This window comes from Alligator mississippiensis, chromosome 13 (assembly GCF_030867095.1).
Source record: "Alligator mississippiensis isolate rAllMis1 chromosome 13, rAllMis1, whole genome shotgun sequence".
NCBI classification, from domain to species: Eukaryota; Metazoa; Chordata; order Crocodylia; family Alligatoridae; genus Alligator; species Alligator mississippiensis.
Genome location: NC_081836.1, coordinates 5,873,130 through 5,888,549, shown reverse-complemented (window position 1 = coordinate 5,888,549; position 15,420 = coordinate 5,873,130). Strand labels below are relative to the sequence as shown.

Here is a 15,420-nt window from a genome sequence, read left to right as displayed (position 1 = left end):
CGAGGAGAGCCCCTCCCCCCCGGCCCGGCCCGGCCCGGCCCGGCCCGGCCCGCGCTATGGGACCGCCAAGGATCGCAGGCGGACCAATCGGCGCACAGAACGGCATCCCTCCCAGCCAATCGCCGCACGACCTCCTGTGGGGACCAGGGCTGGGCTCCGGCTCCGCGCCCCGCGCAGGCGCGTGGTGGGCTGAGACTGGCGGGAAGGTGCGAGCATAGCGCTGGGACACTGCACCCAGGGACCAGGGCTCGGAGGCACAGCTGGCTCCCACTTCCCTCCCTCCCCTTCCCTTTCCTTAATCATGAAGGGGACTTCACTAGCAAAGTGCTCTTGTTTCTGGAAGCTGGCTCCTCCACTGCACCCACTGACACTGCAGGAGACAGGCCCCCCAAAAGGTGGTAGGCAGCACTAATAACCCTTTCAAGCTGGCGGAGGTTTCCAGCTCCACTTTATTGAAAAGCAAAAGGTAATTTTTGAACACAGTGGCTCGCCCGAGAGCATTTCCCAGGTGCGATGCAGAGCAGACGAGGACTCGAGCTGGTGTCAGCGCTGAGCAATGCTCCTCCTCGCGCTGGTTTAGGGCCCCGCTTGCGTGCAACCACATGGAGCAAGGCTCCAAAGTCTGCAAAGGTGTTTGGGGAACGTTCCTGAATCTCCTTGATGGACTTGATGTCAAACCCAGCATTTTAATGGCTTCTTCCACTGACTCCTGGTCCAGGTCCAGGCAGGAGAAGCTGCGCTGGTCAACCACGTAGCAGGTTTCTTTCAACACGGTCACCATTACCAGGGGTCCCCCTGGCTTTAGCAGGGAGCTGATGTTCTTCAGAGCAGCGCGAAATGCGCCCAGGTCTTTGCAGGCAGCTTCCAAGCACAGCGCGGAGAGCAGCGTCCCGGGGGCCAGAGGGCCGGGCTTCCTCACATCGTGCTTCAGAGCCTGCTTCACTTTCTTCCTCAGTTTCTCTTCCTTCTCAGCCCACTTTTCCCTGGGAGGAAATATTGAGTGCATGAAACTGCTCAGTCACCTGCCTGCCTAGAGGCTTGTGTGGATAGAAAAGGGAGGGCGTTCAATGAAACTGAAAAGCAGTGCCTTGAAGAGGGGATGCTCCCCCCCCCATTATACACAACGAGGCTGTAGACCTTACTGCCACAAGAAGCCATTGAGGCCATGGCCAGGCACCTGCACTTGTTCCCAGACAGAGAAAGGCCCCTAACTCCGAGCTCAGGGTCCCCAGAGGGAGACTCGGGGTGCACATGCACTGCACACTGGAGGGGCAAGGGCATCTTGTGCAGACACCCCCAAAGCTGCTTCCGGGGAGCTCAGATGCCAGCACGAGAAACACTGAGCTGTGGAAACCCCAGGGCCAGAGACTAGATTAAAGCTACGTGAGTTGGTCAGCACCCGCTGCATCACATCAGGAGAAACTAGAGTTGCTGCATGTGGCTACAGCTGCAGCTGGTTTCCCATTTGCATTGCCTTATTCACATCATGGCCCTTTGCAAGGCGGCAGAGATAAAGGTCCTGTTCGGAAGCCCTCTCCTTCGGGGGACACAGACTGGTGAGACCTGAGCTAGAACGAAGGGCCCACGAGCCCTCAGCTGGAATTGTACAGAAACTCACCCGGAAAGGTTGCGTTGTCTGCAAAAATGTATAGTGTGCGGTTGTCTAGGGTTTTCAGAGACTGTCAGGGGCTGCAAGGGACCTGGTAGGTCGTCGGGTCCAGCCCCCTGCACTAGGCAGGAACAGACAACGGGGGTCAAATGACCCCAGCGAGGTGACTGTCCAGTCTCCTGTTGAAGATGTCCAGGGTAGGTGACTGCACCACCCCGGCGGGAGTTTATTCCACAGTCTGGACACCCTGACTGTGGAGGCGTTTTCCCTGGACTTGCACCTGACCCGGCTTCCAGGAGTTTGTATCCTTTGCTCCTGGTCTTCCCCAGGGGTGCCCTGGTGAACAGCTGTTCAGCGAGCCCTTGATGTACTCCCCGATGTAGCGGTAAGCTGCTACCAAGTCCCCTCTCAGCCTGCTCTTCTGTGGGCCGAAGAGGCCCAAGTCCCTCGGCCTCTCCTCCTACGGCTTGTCTTGCAAGTCCCTGATCGTATGAGTGGCAGCGTGGTGTTTGCCCTGCGGGCCGCAACATCGCACTGCCAGCTCATGTTCACGCGATGATCTAGCACTACCCCTAGGTCCCTTTCGGCCGTGGTACAAGTCTAATTGTTGCCACCAAGCCTGAGGTCTGTTGGGGATTGTTTGCCCCCAGGCGCAGCACCTGACACTTCTGAGAGTTGAACTTCATCTGGTTCTGGTCCGCGCACCTCTCCAGCCTGGCCAGGTCCACCTGTATCTGCAACCTATCCTTCGGCGTGACCACGCTGCCCCATAACTTGGTGTCGTCCGCAAACTGGGCCAGCAAGCTTTTCACCCCCACATCCAAATCATTGAGAAAGATGTTGAAAAGCACCGGTCCAAGCACGGACCCCTGAGGGACACCACTGCCCACTTCGCGCCAGGACGACACACATCCGTTCATGGGAGCTCTCTGGGCCCGACCCTGGAGCCAGTTTTCTACCCACTGAACCGTCGAGCAGTTAATTTTCCCACAAGGATACCATGGGATACTAGATCAAAAGCCTTTTGGAAGTCGAGGTGTATAACGTCGACCTTGTCTCCCGTGTCCAGGTGGCGAGAGACCTGGTTGTAGAAGGAGATGAGATGGGTAAGACAAGACCTGCCCACGACGAAGCCGTGCTGGCTGTCGTTCAGGATCTTACCCTCCACGAGTGTATCGCACATAGATTCTCTATTGAGTTTTTCCAGGATTTTCCCTGGGATGGAGGTTAGGCTGACTGGCCTATAGTTGCCCGGGTCCTCCCTCTTCCCCTTCTTGAAGATGGGCACAATGTTGGCCCTCTTCCAATCCTCAGGTATCTCCCTCCCCTGTGTGCCACGATTTCTGAAAGAGCTTTGCCAGGGGTCCCGCAATGATCTCCAGTGGCTCCTACGGCACTCTCGGGTGAAATCCATCTGGGCCTGCTGACTTGTACATGGCTAGCTTTTCTGGTTGGTTTTGCACCCGCTCAGCATCCACAGCGGGAAGGCTATCAAACCCACCATACCCCTGTGAGCCGTATCTCGCTTGTCTTTCCCCTTGGTCCGGTGAAACACCGACGCAAAGTGGGCATTCAGGAGTTCAGCTGTTTCCTGAGTGTTGGTTACCAGCTGTCCCGAGGTGTTCAGCAGGGTCCCCGTGCTAACATTTGTTTTCCTTCTGCTCCCTACATACCTAAAGGACTTCTTATTGTCCTGGACTCCCTTGGCTAACTTCGACTCCGTCACTGCCTTAGCAAATTAAATAGTTTTAATTTCCTATTGACACCTTTAGCCTACTGATTCTCCAAAAATCCTCATTCCTTCCAAAAAAAGGAAGGAAAGGCCCCTTCCCTTGAAGGGTGTGTCGGTAGCCAAGCCTCCTACCTCTGTCCCTCCAGCTCGCACACGTATTTCACCACCGGGGTCCAGTCAAACGCTCCCGGCTCCTTCTTCAGCCACTTCTCCAGCTCCTGGCGGTTCCGGTCCGCATAGTCCGAAACGATGATCTCGTTAAACTTCTTGCAGGCAGAAAGGAGCTGGTAAATGGTGGGGCCACTGCCAGTATCTATCAGGATGTCACCCTTCACTTCACCTGTGTTGGAACAGGGGGGAGCAGTGTTACCTGGCACTGGAAAGGCAATCGCTGCTGTCCCGGGGTTGGGCTGGCTGGGAATGACCTTGTTTGCACGCTGCCTCGCGCGGCCGGTGCGCTGGATGGGTGCTGCTCCAGCAGTGACCCGATGCCAGCCTTTGCACAGACAGGAGCCAGTAATGGGGGTCTCTCTTCGAGTATGGAGAAGCAAGTGCCAATTCAGTTTGCAAACATTTCTGGGTGTTTCCCGAGGGTTTTATCTGCACTTTGCCAGTAATTGCTGTAATTGTCCAAAAATTTTGCTTTGACAGTGCTATCCTCAACTTTTGTGAACCTCTTGCACCGGCCAGTACCCCTCATTCTCTGCTCGAAAACCACACTGCTTCTTTCGAAAGCCATATAGTCACCCAGCGGAGTCCACCCTGCTCCTGCAAGGTACGTCCCACCTCTACTGCGCTACGCACCGGCTGTAGGTCGGAGTAGCAGGATGACTGTCGCGTGAGACTGCACCTCTTTTCTTTTATAGCAGCAACACGAGCCCAGGCATGCTGTCACCCACATTTATAAGCAGTCTGTCTGTCTATCTATCTATCTATCTATCTATCTATCTATCTAAAGCTCTGTATATCTCTGTGTAGGCATATACATAGAGCTATCTCTCTGTCTATCACTATATATCTCTATCTCCATTTCTATAGAGGTGTATTTCTATCTCTATCTCTCATAGTGTTTGCTGTGCAAGCCCCAGACCCTGTGAGAGGCCATGGCTCTCTCTCTGCAGCCCATTTTGTAGCAGTCCTGGCTCTGCACAGCCGGGGCACATGAGTCCAAGTCCGAGCCCCTGGCCGTGCCCCGCAGCAGGGCTGGCTGGAAGGGGAGGCAGAGGCCTGAGCCCTCGGAGGGACGCTCTTGCCTCTGGGGTGTCAGGCCCCGGCACAGGCTGAGACGGGGAACCGGGGCTGGCTCGGGCTCAGCTCCCAGCTCCGTGACACGTGGCTTGTCCTGGGAAGGAGCCTCGCGAGCGCCCATCAGGCGTGACTGCCCATGATCAGCACCTGTCCCACCGCTCCCCAAGGGACCCGCAGCTCCCAGCTCCCTGCGGCTTTGGTGCAAGTCCCCGGCCACTGCCCCTGCCCCTGCCGCCCCACATATCATCTAATATGGGCAGAAGGTAACCGAGCGGAGCATAACTCGCCACTCGCACGCAACATCTGGCGTGAGCGCGGTGAGCACTCCTGGCCGCGCGGTGCAGCTGGCCCTGGCCCCCCAAGTGCCGCAGCTGGGGTGCTGGCGGCCGGGACCCGCAGCCCCAGCAGAGGCCTCTGCAGCCTCCTCGCACCGTACCTCCAGCCACAGCCCCGCAGATGGACGTGCCCGTGTGCAGCCACAGGCCCTGCCGTGCTCCAGGTAAGTCGGGCACGGAGAGACTGGGCGCAGCCGGGGGAGGCAGTGCAGGGGGTAAATGAGGCCTGACGGCTGGGCCTTGCAGGAGCTGCCTGAGGCCTGCTCGTCCCACAGGAAGAGGGTAGGCAATACCTGTGCCCACCCCGGAGCCTGACTCACCTCCCAGGCTGCCTGACCTGGGCGTAGCACTTCACCACGTCTCCCCAAAGGCAGGGTAGATGTACGCCCGATAGCCTGGAGACCTGAGATCACGGCTCTGCTCCAGGTCAGGTCAGCCTAAGTTTCAGCAGCCGAGCTGTCTGCCATGCTGCCGGGCTCCTGGGTGAGGTGCTCCTGCCTGCTCTCACCTAGCTGGACCCATTCCCCCGACGGGAAGTGAAACATGGAGGTTCAGATCTGGGACTAAAACCAAGTCAGGCTGGGGCTGTAACCACTGTGCTTTTTTGAGGCTCTCAACCAGGGGCACTTAGTGCCTACAAGGAGGACCCCGCTCAACAGAAGACACATATTAGCCAGCGTTTCCAGGAGCCTGGGGGGTGGCGTGTTTTCGGGGCTAAGTCCCACGCTGCTACGTCAGCGAGACTGGAGGTCAAGTCCTGATACGGGAACGGTGGGTCTTTGGGTGTGAGCAGCGCGACTGCTCATCTGGACTAACACGGGGCCCATGCAGAGACACCGAAGCCCTCAGTCTTTAATGCTCTTGTTCCACCTCAGAGGCACCGAGTCAAGGGGCGCAGCCCAGAGCTCTGCTTCCAGAGGTGCTTGGTAGCCTGGAGGGCAGAGCACTGGCCTACAGTCTCCATGTTGTGAGTTTGGATCCTGGCCTGGCCGGTAAAGTGTTTCTTGCCTGACTTCTTTGCTCTTGTGGCCTCCTCCCTCTTTCATTGCTGTGGCCGGAGGCGCCGGGTCAAGAGGCGCACCTGACAGCCTCCCTTTCAGCACAGCTTGCTGGCCTTGTGGGGAGAGTGCTTCTCTAGAGACTTGGTGTCAGTGGTTCAAATCCCACCCTGGCACTGTGAAAAAGTACCACTGACCAGATAGTCTCTGGGACAAGTTCTTTACTCCCGGGGCCCCCGAGTCTTTCATTGCTGGGCCCAGAGGCATCGAGATAAGAGGCGCACCCGACAAGTCCTTAACAAGAAGAGGTAGCTGGTGTTGTGGGTGAGGTGCTGGCTTGAGACTGGGAATTATGGGTTCAAATCCCCCTGTGGCACTGTGAGTAAGTACCATTAATAAGATGGTCTCTGGGACAAGTTCTTTACTCCCAGGGCCCCTGACTCTTTCATTGCTGGGCCCAGAGGCACCGAGATAAGAGGCGCACCCGACAGGTGTCTGAGAAGGAGAGCTTGCTGGCCTTGTGGGTGAGGCACTGCCTTGAGACGCTGGAGGCATGGGTTCTAGTCCCGTGTGTGTCTGGGCTGGTGAGTGATCCTGGGTGAGCCCAAGACCCATGGCCTGGGTGCCCCCCTAGCTGTGCTGTTTGAGCGCACAGCAGCTGGGGTTGGCTCCATGCTGCTGCTCAGCGTGACTTAGGCTGCGGGTTACTGTTGTCACCTGACCTTTTGGAGGTCACGGAGAGGTCGCCCGGGTCTGGGGGCGTCCGGTTTTGGCACTCCAAATGTACAGTGTACAGTCGTACGTCCAGTGTACAGTCGTCCTCCATGTAGAAGTCCACGTGGACATGACTAGTCTGGTTTTACGTTCACCTGGACGACTGTACACTGGACGTACGACTGTACACTGTACATTTGGAGTGCCAAAACCGGACGCCCCCAGACCCGGGCGACCTCTCCGTGACCTCCAAAAGGTCAGGTGACAACAGTAAGCAGCAGCCTAAGTCACGCTGAGCAGCAGCATGGAGCCAACCCCAGCTGCTGTGCGCTCAAACAGCACAGCTAGGGGGGCACCCAGGCCACAGGTCTTGGGCTCACACAAGATCACTCACCAGCCCAGACACGCACGGGACTAGAACCCATGCCTCCAGCATCTCAAGGCAGCGCCTCACCCACAAGGCCAGCAAGCTCTCCTTCTCAGACACCTGTCGGGTGCGCCTCTTATCTCGGTGCCTCTGGCCGCAGCAATGAAAGAGTCGGGGGCCCCGGGAATAAAGAACTTGTCCCACAGAGCAACACACCATGCCAGGGTGGGATTTGAACCTATGACACCCAAGCTGTAGAGCCAGCACTCTCCCCACTAGACCAGCAAGCTCTCCTAACAGAAAAGCTGTCGACTGCACCTCTTAACCTGGTGCCTCCGGCTACAGAAATGAAAGCAGCAGCCCAGCACAAGAACAAAGAAGTTGCCAAGGAGAACACCTTACCGGCCAGGCTGGGATTCAAACTCACAACGCTGACCCTCTAGGCCAGGTCTCTGCCCACCAGGCTAGCAAGCACCTCTGGATGCAGAGCTCTGGGCTGCGCCCCTTGACTCGGTGCCTCTGAGGTGGAACGAGAGCGATAAAGATGGGTGTCCTTGTTTTATCTCCAATAAGACGAAGCCCCATTCAAAGACACCAGTCACACCGTTCATGCCAAAAGACCCACCGTTCTCGTATCAGGACTTGCCCTCCAGTCTCGCTCACATAGCAGCGTGGGACTTAGCTCCCAAAACAAACTACACCCCAGGCTCCTGGAAACAGTGGCTAATATACGTCTTCTGTTGAGCTAGCAAAGCCAAACAACCCGCAAAACCCTCGACTGCCGCCTATCAGTACGCACAACCGGCACAATGCCTCAGCCTCGCCACGCACAATCAGGGCCAACCCAAGACCGAATGCACGGTGCAACTTGGAGCGTGGGGCTGCTTGCTCCTAATGGGTGTTTGAAAGTGGAGAGATGCACACCGTCTCCATCAGGACTCCTCTAAGCATGCATTAACAATTCCCCTCCCGCCCACCCCAACCCACACTATTTGTTCCCCCAGCCGGGGGCAACAAGAAGGGCTAGCATGGCCAGCAGCGACCCCGCACTCACCGGCTCTGCTGTGTCCTGGGGTAGACATTTATGCAACCCCTCTGCATAGTTACCACGTCACGCACAGGTACACAACTGTAAGGTACCATAGCCATATTCCCGCCCAGCTAAGGGTTTGCCTGCTTTTGACTCCAACCCCTCCGAGCTTGGAGACTCCACAGACCCTGGGGTTCTCCACCCCTGGGAGGCAGTAAGGAAGCTCATCCTCAAAGTCAAGCTTTTGGCAAATTAACCTCTTGCTCCTGTTCTGCTCCCCCGACTGTGAGCACAAGGCAACCGCTTCCCATCCTGCCTAACACCACCACTCTGCTTGAGGACTGCTGTCAAGCCCAACACCTTCCACCTGCCAGGGCTCTGGGAAAGCCTGCTTGAAATGCTGGGCACAGGCAGGGCCTCTCTGAGCTCACTCCCCCCTGCACAAAGGCTGGCCCTGCCCTCCTGGCCAGGCACTACCTGGAGCCCTGGCTGCCAGCAGGATCTTGCTGCTGGTCTGGGAGACGCTCCTGCAGTGAAAGCAGCTGCTTCCCAGGGCTCCCCAGGTGCTAATTGCAGCCCTGGCTGCAGCCTGTGCCTCGTTGCGGCTCTAGGAGGAGGCTCGAGGAGTTCAGGTGAAGTCACTGAACAGCCTTGAGCCTTCAACCAGGGCTGCACTGGGGCAGGGGCAGCCTCCATTGAGCCCTGCTCGTCCCAGGGCTTGAACCCAGGGCTCCAATTAGTGGTAACGAGGGCCTGCCCACCAGCTCTGATCGAAGGGCCAGTGAGCTCCTCCTAGAGCCGCAACGAGGCGCAGGCTGCAGCCAGGGCTGCAATTAGCACCTGGGGAGCCCTGGGAAGGAGCTGCTTTCACTGCAGGAGCGTCTCCCAGACCAGCAGCAAGATCCTGCTGGCAGCCAGGGCTCCAGGTAGTGCCTGGCCAGGAGGGCAGGGCCAGCCTTTGTGCAGGGGGGAGTGAGTTCAGAGAGGCCCTGCCTGTGCCCAGCATTTCAAGCAGGCTTTCCCAGAGCCCTGGCAGGTGGAAGGTGTTGGGCTTGACAGCAGTCCTCAAGCAGAGCGGTGGTGTTAGGCAGGATGGGAAGCGGTTGCCTTGTGCTCACAGTCGGGGGAGCAGAACAGGAGCAAGAGGTTAATTTGCTCAAAAGCTTGACTTTGAGGATGAGCTTCCTTACTGCCTCCCAGGGGTGGAGAACCCCAGGGTCTGTGGAGTCTCCAAGCTCGGAGGGGTTGGAGTCAAAAGCAGGCAAACCCTTAGCTGGGCGGGAATATGGCTATGGTACCTTACAGTTGTGTACCTGTGCGTGACGTGGTAACTATGCAGAGGGGTTGCATAAATGTCTACCCCAGGACACAGCAGAGCCGGTGAGTGCGGGGTCGCTGCTGGCCATGCTAGCCCTTCTTGTTGCCCCCGGCTGGGGGAACAAATAGTGTGGGTTGGGGTGGGCGGGAGGGAGGGAGGGGAATTGTTAATGCATGCTTAGAGGAGTCCTGATGGAGACGGTGTGCATCTCTCCACTTTCAAACGCCCATTAGGAGCAAGCAGCCCCACGCTCCAAGTTGCACCGTGCATTCGGTCTTGGGTTGGCCCCGATTGTGCGTGGCGAGGCTGAGGCATTGTGCCGGTTGTGCGTACTGATAGGCGGCAGTCGAGGGTTTTGCGGGTTGTTTGGCTTTGCTAGCTCAACAGAAGACGTATATTAGCCACTGTTTCCAGGAGCCTGGGGTGTAGTTTGTTTTGGGAGCTAAGTCCCACGCTGCTATGTGAGCGAGACTGGAGGGCAAGTCCTGATACGAGAACGGTGGGTCTTTTGGCATGAACGGTGTGACTGGTGTCTTTGAATGGGGCTTCGTCTTATTGGAGATAAAACAAGGACACCCATCTTTATCGCTCTCGTTCCACCTCAGAGGCACCGAGTCAAGGGGCGCAGCCCAGAGCTCTGCATCCAGAGGTGCTTGCTAGCCTGGTGGGCAGAGACCTGGCCTAGAGGGTCAGCGTTGTGAGTTTGAATCCCAGCCTGGCCGGTAAGGTGTTCTCCTTGGCAACTTCTTTGTTCTTGTGCTGGGCTGCTGCTTTCATTTCTGTAGCCGGAGGCACCAGGTTAAGAGGTGCAGTCGACAGCTTTCCTGTTAGGAGAGCTTGCTGGTCTAGTGGGGAGAGTGCTGGCTCTACAGCTTGGGTGTCATAGGTTCAAATCCCACCCTGGCATGGTGTGTTGCTCTGTGGGACAAGTTCTTTATTCCCGGGGCCCCCGACTCTTTCATTGCTGCGGCCAGAGGCACCGAGATAAGAGGCGCACCCGACAGGTGTCTGAGAAGGAGAGCTTGCTGGCCTTGTGGTTGAGGTGCTAGCTTGAGGTTGGGACTCATGGGTTCAAATCCCACCCTGGCACTGTGAGTAAATACCATTAGTAAGATGGTCTCTGGGAGAAGTTCTTTACTCCCGGGGCCCCCGACTCTTTCATTGCTGCGGCCAGAGGCACCGAGATAAGAGGCGCACCCGACAGGTGTCTGAGAAGGAGAGCTTGCTGGCCTTGTGGGTGAGGCGCTGCCTTGAGACGCTGGAGGCATGGGTTCTAGTCCCGTGCGTGTCTGGGCTGGTGAGTGATCCTGTGTGAGCCCAAGACCCATGGCCTGGGTGCCCCCCTAGCTGTGCTGTTTGAGCGCACAGCAGCTGGGGTTGGCTCCATGCTGCTGCTCAGTGTGACTTAGGCTGCAGGTTACTGTTTGTCACCTGACCTTTTGGAGGTCACGGAGAGGTCGCCCGGGTCTGGGGGTGTCCGGTTTTGGCACTCCAAATGTACATGTACAGTGTACAGTCGTACATCCAGTGTACAGTCGTCCAGGTGAATGTAAAACCAGACTAGTCATGTCCACGTGGACTTCTACATTCACCTGGACGACTGTACACTGGACGTACGACTGTACACTGTACATGTACATTTGGAGTGCCAAAACCGGACGCCCCCGGGCGACCTCTCCGTGACCTCCAAAAGGTCAGGTGACAAACAGTAACCTGCAGCCTAAGTCACGCTGAGCAGCAGCATGGAGCCAACCCCAGCTGCTGTGCGCTCAAACAGCACAGCTAGGGGGGCACCCAGGCCATGGGTCTTGGGCTCACACAGGATCACTCACCAGCCCAGACACGCATGGGACTAGAACCCATGCCTCCAGCGTCTCAAGGCAGCGCCTCACCCACAAGGCCAGCAAGCTCTCCTTGCTGAGGACCTGTCGGGTGCGCCTCTTATCTCGGTGCCTCTGGCGGCAGCAATGAAAGAGTCAGGGGCCCCGGGAGTAAAGAACTTGTCCCAGAGACCATCTTATTAATGGTACTTACTCACAGTGCCAGGGTGGGATTTGAACCTATAATTCCCAGTCTCAAGCCAGCACCTCACCCACAACACCAGCTACCTCTTCTTGTTAAGGACTTGTCGGGTGCGCCTCTTATCTCGATGCCTTTGGGCCCAGCAATGAAAGAGTTGGGGGCCTGGAAGTAAAGAACTTTTCCCACAGACCAGTTTATTCAGGGTACTTTCTCACAGTGCCAGGGTGGGATTTGAACCCATGATACCAAGGCCCTAAGCCAGCACCCTCCCCACCAGGCTAGCAAGCTCTCCTGGTGAGCAGGCTGTCGGCTACGCCTCTTGACCCGGTGCCTCTGGCCACAGCAATTAAAGGGACAGCAGGTTGGCCACATTGTAGTACTCACACTGCCAGGGTGCCAGGGCTCGGGCAGAGGTGCAAGTACAGCCAAATCAGGTGGAGAGAGAGAGAGAGAGAGAGAGCGAGCGCGCAATATAGAGATCGAGATAATAAAAACCCTGCACTAGCACTGTGACATAGGAGGGAGACAGCTGGAGAGACCAAGGGTGCGCCACAGGCCTTGGGCCCCAGCCCTCCCCGGGAGCTGGTTAATATGGGGTTGTGTTCCTGTAGTAATGCAGACCCTAGGACCATCTTAGACTCCTCTCAGACTTCCCTTGCTTTACCGTCACTGACTCACCGTTTCCCCAAGAATTAAAATAATATGGCCGAAAATAAATTCAAAATGAATTAAAAAGTTATATATTTTAAAAATATAATGGCAGTGAGAAAATGTGTCTGGCTCCCTCACAACTCAGTGGCCCCTCAGGGATGAACAATCGGGAGACATGGCTGAAAGCCATTACATTGAACAGGCATGGGGGTGGGGGGGGACCACAGCTGGACTTCAGGGACTCGCGAAAACCTGGAGGCGACTGGGGATCGACACAGGCATTCTCGTTCTCGCAAGGGGACAAGTGCATCTTCCCACTGCCGTGACCCAGCCCGGTACAGAAAGAGCACCCATCGTGCTAGTAGAAGAAGCAAGACTCGTACCAGAGGCATTCAGAGACTACGGTCTGAAACACTGCAACTAAAAAACACCAAGAAGCTGAGAAGTTAGTCCTAAATATTTTACTTTTATTGGGACCAGTTTCTCTTTTTAGACAGGGATCAGCTGGACTTCCACAGATCATACCAAAGCATCACTACTTCGCTGTACCTTATTTTCAGTTCCTCACAGAATCGGGACTGATTTCCTACCGGGCATTAACAATTGTGAACTGACGACTAGGAACCATCTGTTACACAGTCTCTTACCGCTTGTAAGTCACAACAGGAAATAGCTGCAGTAAACGAGCAGGAACACAGGTCGGATGGGTAGACAGAATGAAAAGGTTTATTCCTTCAGCCAGCCTCAGTAGAAAGGATAATGACCCAATCGTCTCAGTGCAGAAACGCACCAGCCACAAGGAGAAAAGTTTTTTATACCATTTATTATTCGACCGTGTACATCTTAGGCCCGCTTGTTCCTACCGCCTTCACAATGACCGCATCAACTAACTTTATGATCGTTTGGACACAGGACAAGATCTTTGTCCCAATTGGAGTTGGAGATTAACACTTTCAAGCACCCATGGAGACTTCACTTCCAGACACAAACAAACTGGACCACAAACAGCCTCAAATTGGCCCCGCAACCTCCAGCCAAAGCAGCTACAGCCAAGCCACGAACAGAACCGAGCACAAACCTGCGTTTCTACACTACCACCGAGACCCGCTCAACAAGAAAAACCTACACGCTGCCTTCAGTCGCATCTATTTGGATCAACCGCTTAACTAGCAAAGCCAAACAACCCGCAAAACCCTCAACTGCCGCATATCAGTACGCACAACCGGCACAATGCCTCAGCCTCGCCACGCACAATCGGCGCCAACCCAAGACCGAATGCACGGTGCAACTTGGAGCGTGGGGCTGCTTGCTCCTAATGGGCGTTTGAAAGTGGAGAGATGCACACCATCTCCATCAGGACTCGTCTAAGCATGCATTAACAATTCCCCTCCCTCCCTCCCTCCCTCCTGCCCACCCCAACCCACACTATTTGTTCCCCAGTTTCTTTTCCTGCTTCCGTTCACTCTTGTCCAGCTGCCCTTCAGGGACCTGCAATAGTACACAAGACAGAAGTCCAGCTGACTGGCAATGAATTGCACACCCCCCATAACATATACAATAATGTAGCTCACACCGCCTATTGTACTCTCAAGCTTGCTGTCCTTTCAAAACAAGGGGTGTGTGACATACGTCCGGTTTCCTAAATGAGGAGTACCCCACTAGCACTCACCCGTGTATGACAACAGGAGGACCTAAGGCACGAATCTTGTGTATAAGGGGGTCCCACCGCTCCAAACCTTCCACGACATGTTCATCACAAGGTCAACAACTTGGGGATACAACTTGCAGAGAGGACAGACATTGTGTTCGAACTCCTTTACCTTCTCTCCGGGTGGGCTCACGTGGGTCTCCTCCCTCCTTAGTGACTAACTGCTGCTTGTCTGTCATTTCCCTGCTTCTCCTTCTGGGGCCTTAGAAAACAGACGGGCATTGGATTGAAGTCAGCACGTCAGAGGATGAGACTACAGGCCCTAACTTCTCTTCTCCTCTTACCTGTACACGAACCTGCTGCCACTCCATCATCAGTCCGTGCAAAGTGGGAAGAGCAGACGTCTGCAGGTTCGGCCTCTGACATCCAGCCAGAAGCAGAGTGCGATGGGCCAGGACTCTGGACAGAACTGCTCAGGCGGCACCATGAACAGTGACTGCAAGCACCGGCAACCCTGCTTACAGGGCGGTGCTCCCTCCACACAGCTGGCTGCTGGGGCGTGAAGCCCGGAGACAACCTGCAAAGACCTGAATGCCAGCTGACAGCTGCCTCATGCGGTCTCGATCAGGGGTCAATGCTGCCCCATGTCTGGGGACATAAGCCCCATGACTTCAGGCTCCCGTCACAGAAGCCAGAGCCCAAAGGACTAAGCAAGGCCTCCTCCCCCACGGCCAGAAGGGGTGGGGGTGCAGCCCTGCTTACACGGTGCCGGGGGAGGCCGTCTCAATAGTGCCTGGAGCAGTAGAACAGAGGAGCAAAGACCTGGACCTGAGCTACAGGAAGGTCACTACGTCTCGGGGTGCCAACACATCCAGTATCCTCCAGAAGCCTGAACCTTCCCTGTAGTCCGTGGCTATTCTCTCTGGCCAGCCTCTCCAAGTGGAACCAGACCCGGAGAATGAAGAGGACCTGGACCCTGCTTACAGGCTGCAGGCCAGGGGCGGGGGCACACAAGAACGGCTGGCCAAGTGCCAGGGCACTCGTTTCCAGGGTCTCGGGTAGGGAATACATAGCCTTCCCTCAAGGGTGGCAGTAACCCTTTGTGCAAGCTACCAAGTGGCCAAAATAACACTCTAGCCACCAAAAAGAGGGGGCATAAGACCTGTACCCTGAGGTACAGGGAGGTCACGTGCCCAAAAGTATTAGAGAGGGGGCCTAATGCTCCCCAAGGCTAGAAGGCATGGAAATCTGTAATGTTGCTTTATCCCCTAGATGAGGTGGGAGGAGAAGGCTACGAGGATGCATCTCACCCCTTTTCCAGCACTGGGAAGAAAAGAAAGTACGCTGCAGCGATTTTAAGAACAAAAAGAAAATAACAAACACTTTCGCACCCAGGCACTCCTCTCTCTCGCCATCCACACATTCACAAGGGGAAAAAGACTGTTCCCAGGCTGGAAAGGAGCTCCATGCTGCAAACCGCTTGCCCTCCAGCCTTCCACAGGAAAATCCTCCTCCGCTCCCAGGGGGCAAGAAGGCTGAGACCGGCACCCTCCTTACAGGGCCCGGTCTGCCTGACTAGTCACACTGCCCACAGAGGGCAAAAGGGAAAGGCGCAGAGCCTGCTTACAGGGGGGGCCTCAGCCAGGCAAAGGACAGAGCTGTCCCCAAAGGCACAGTGAGAGAGCTGGACCCTGCTTACACGGTGGTCCACAGCTCTGCAGAACCTCGCCCTCCACCAGGGGCACGGG

General features: G+C 56.2%; 1 pseudogene; it reads right to left on the bottom strand.

Annotated features, from left to right (window-relative positions):
• Positions 1-353: 353 nt before the first annotated feature.
• On the bottom strand, positions 354-3,937 carry LOC132244657 (nicotinamide N-methyltransferase-like; annotated as a pseudogene).
• Between the last annotated feature and the right edge of the window lie 11,483 nt (positions 3,938-15,420).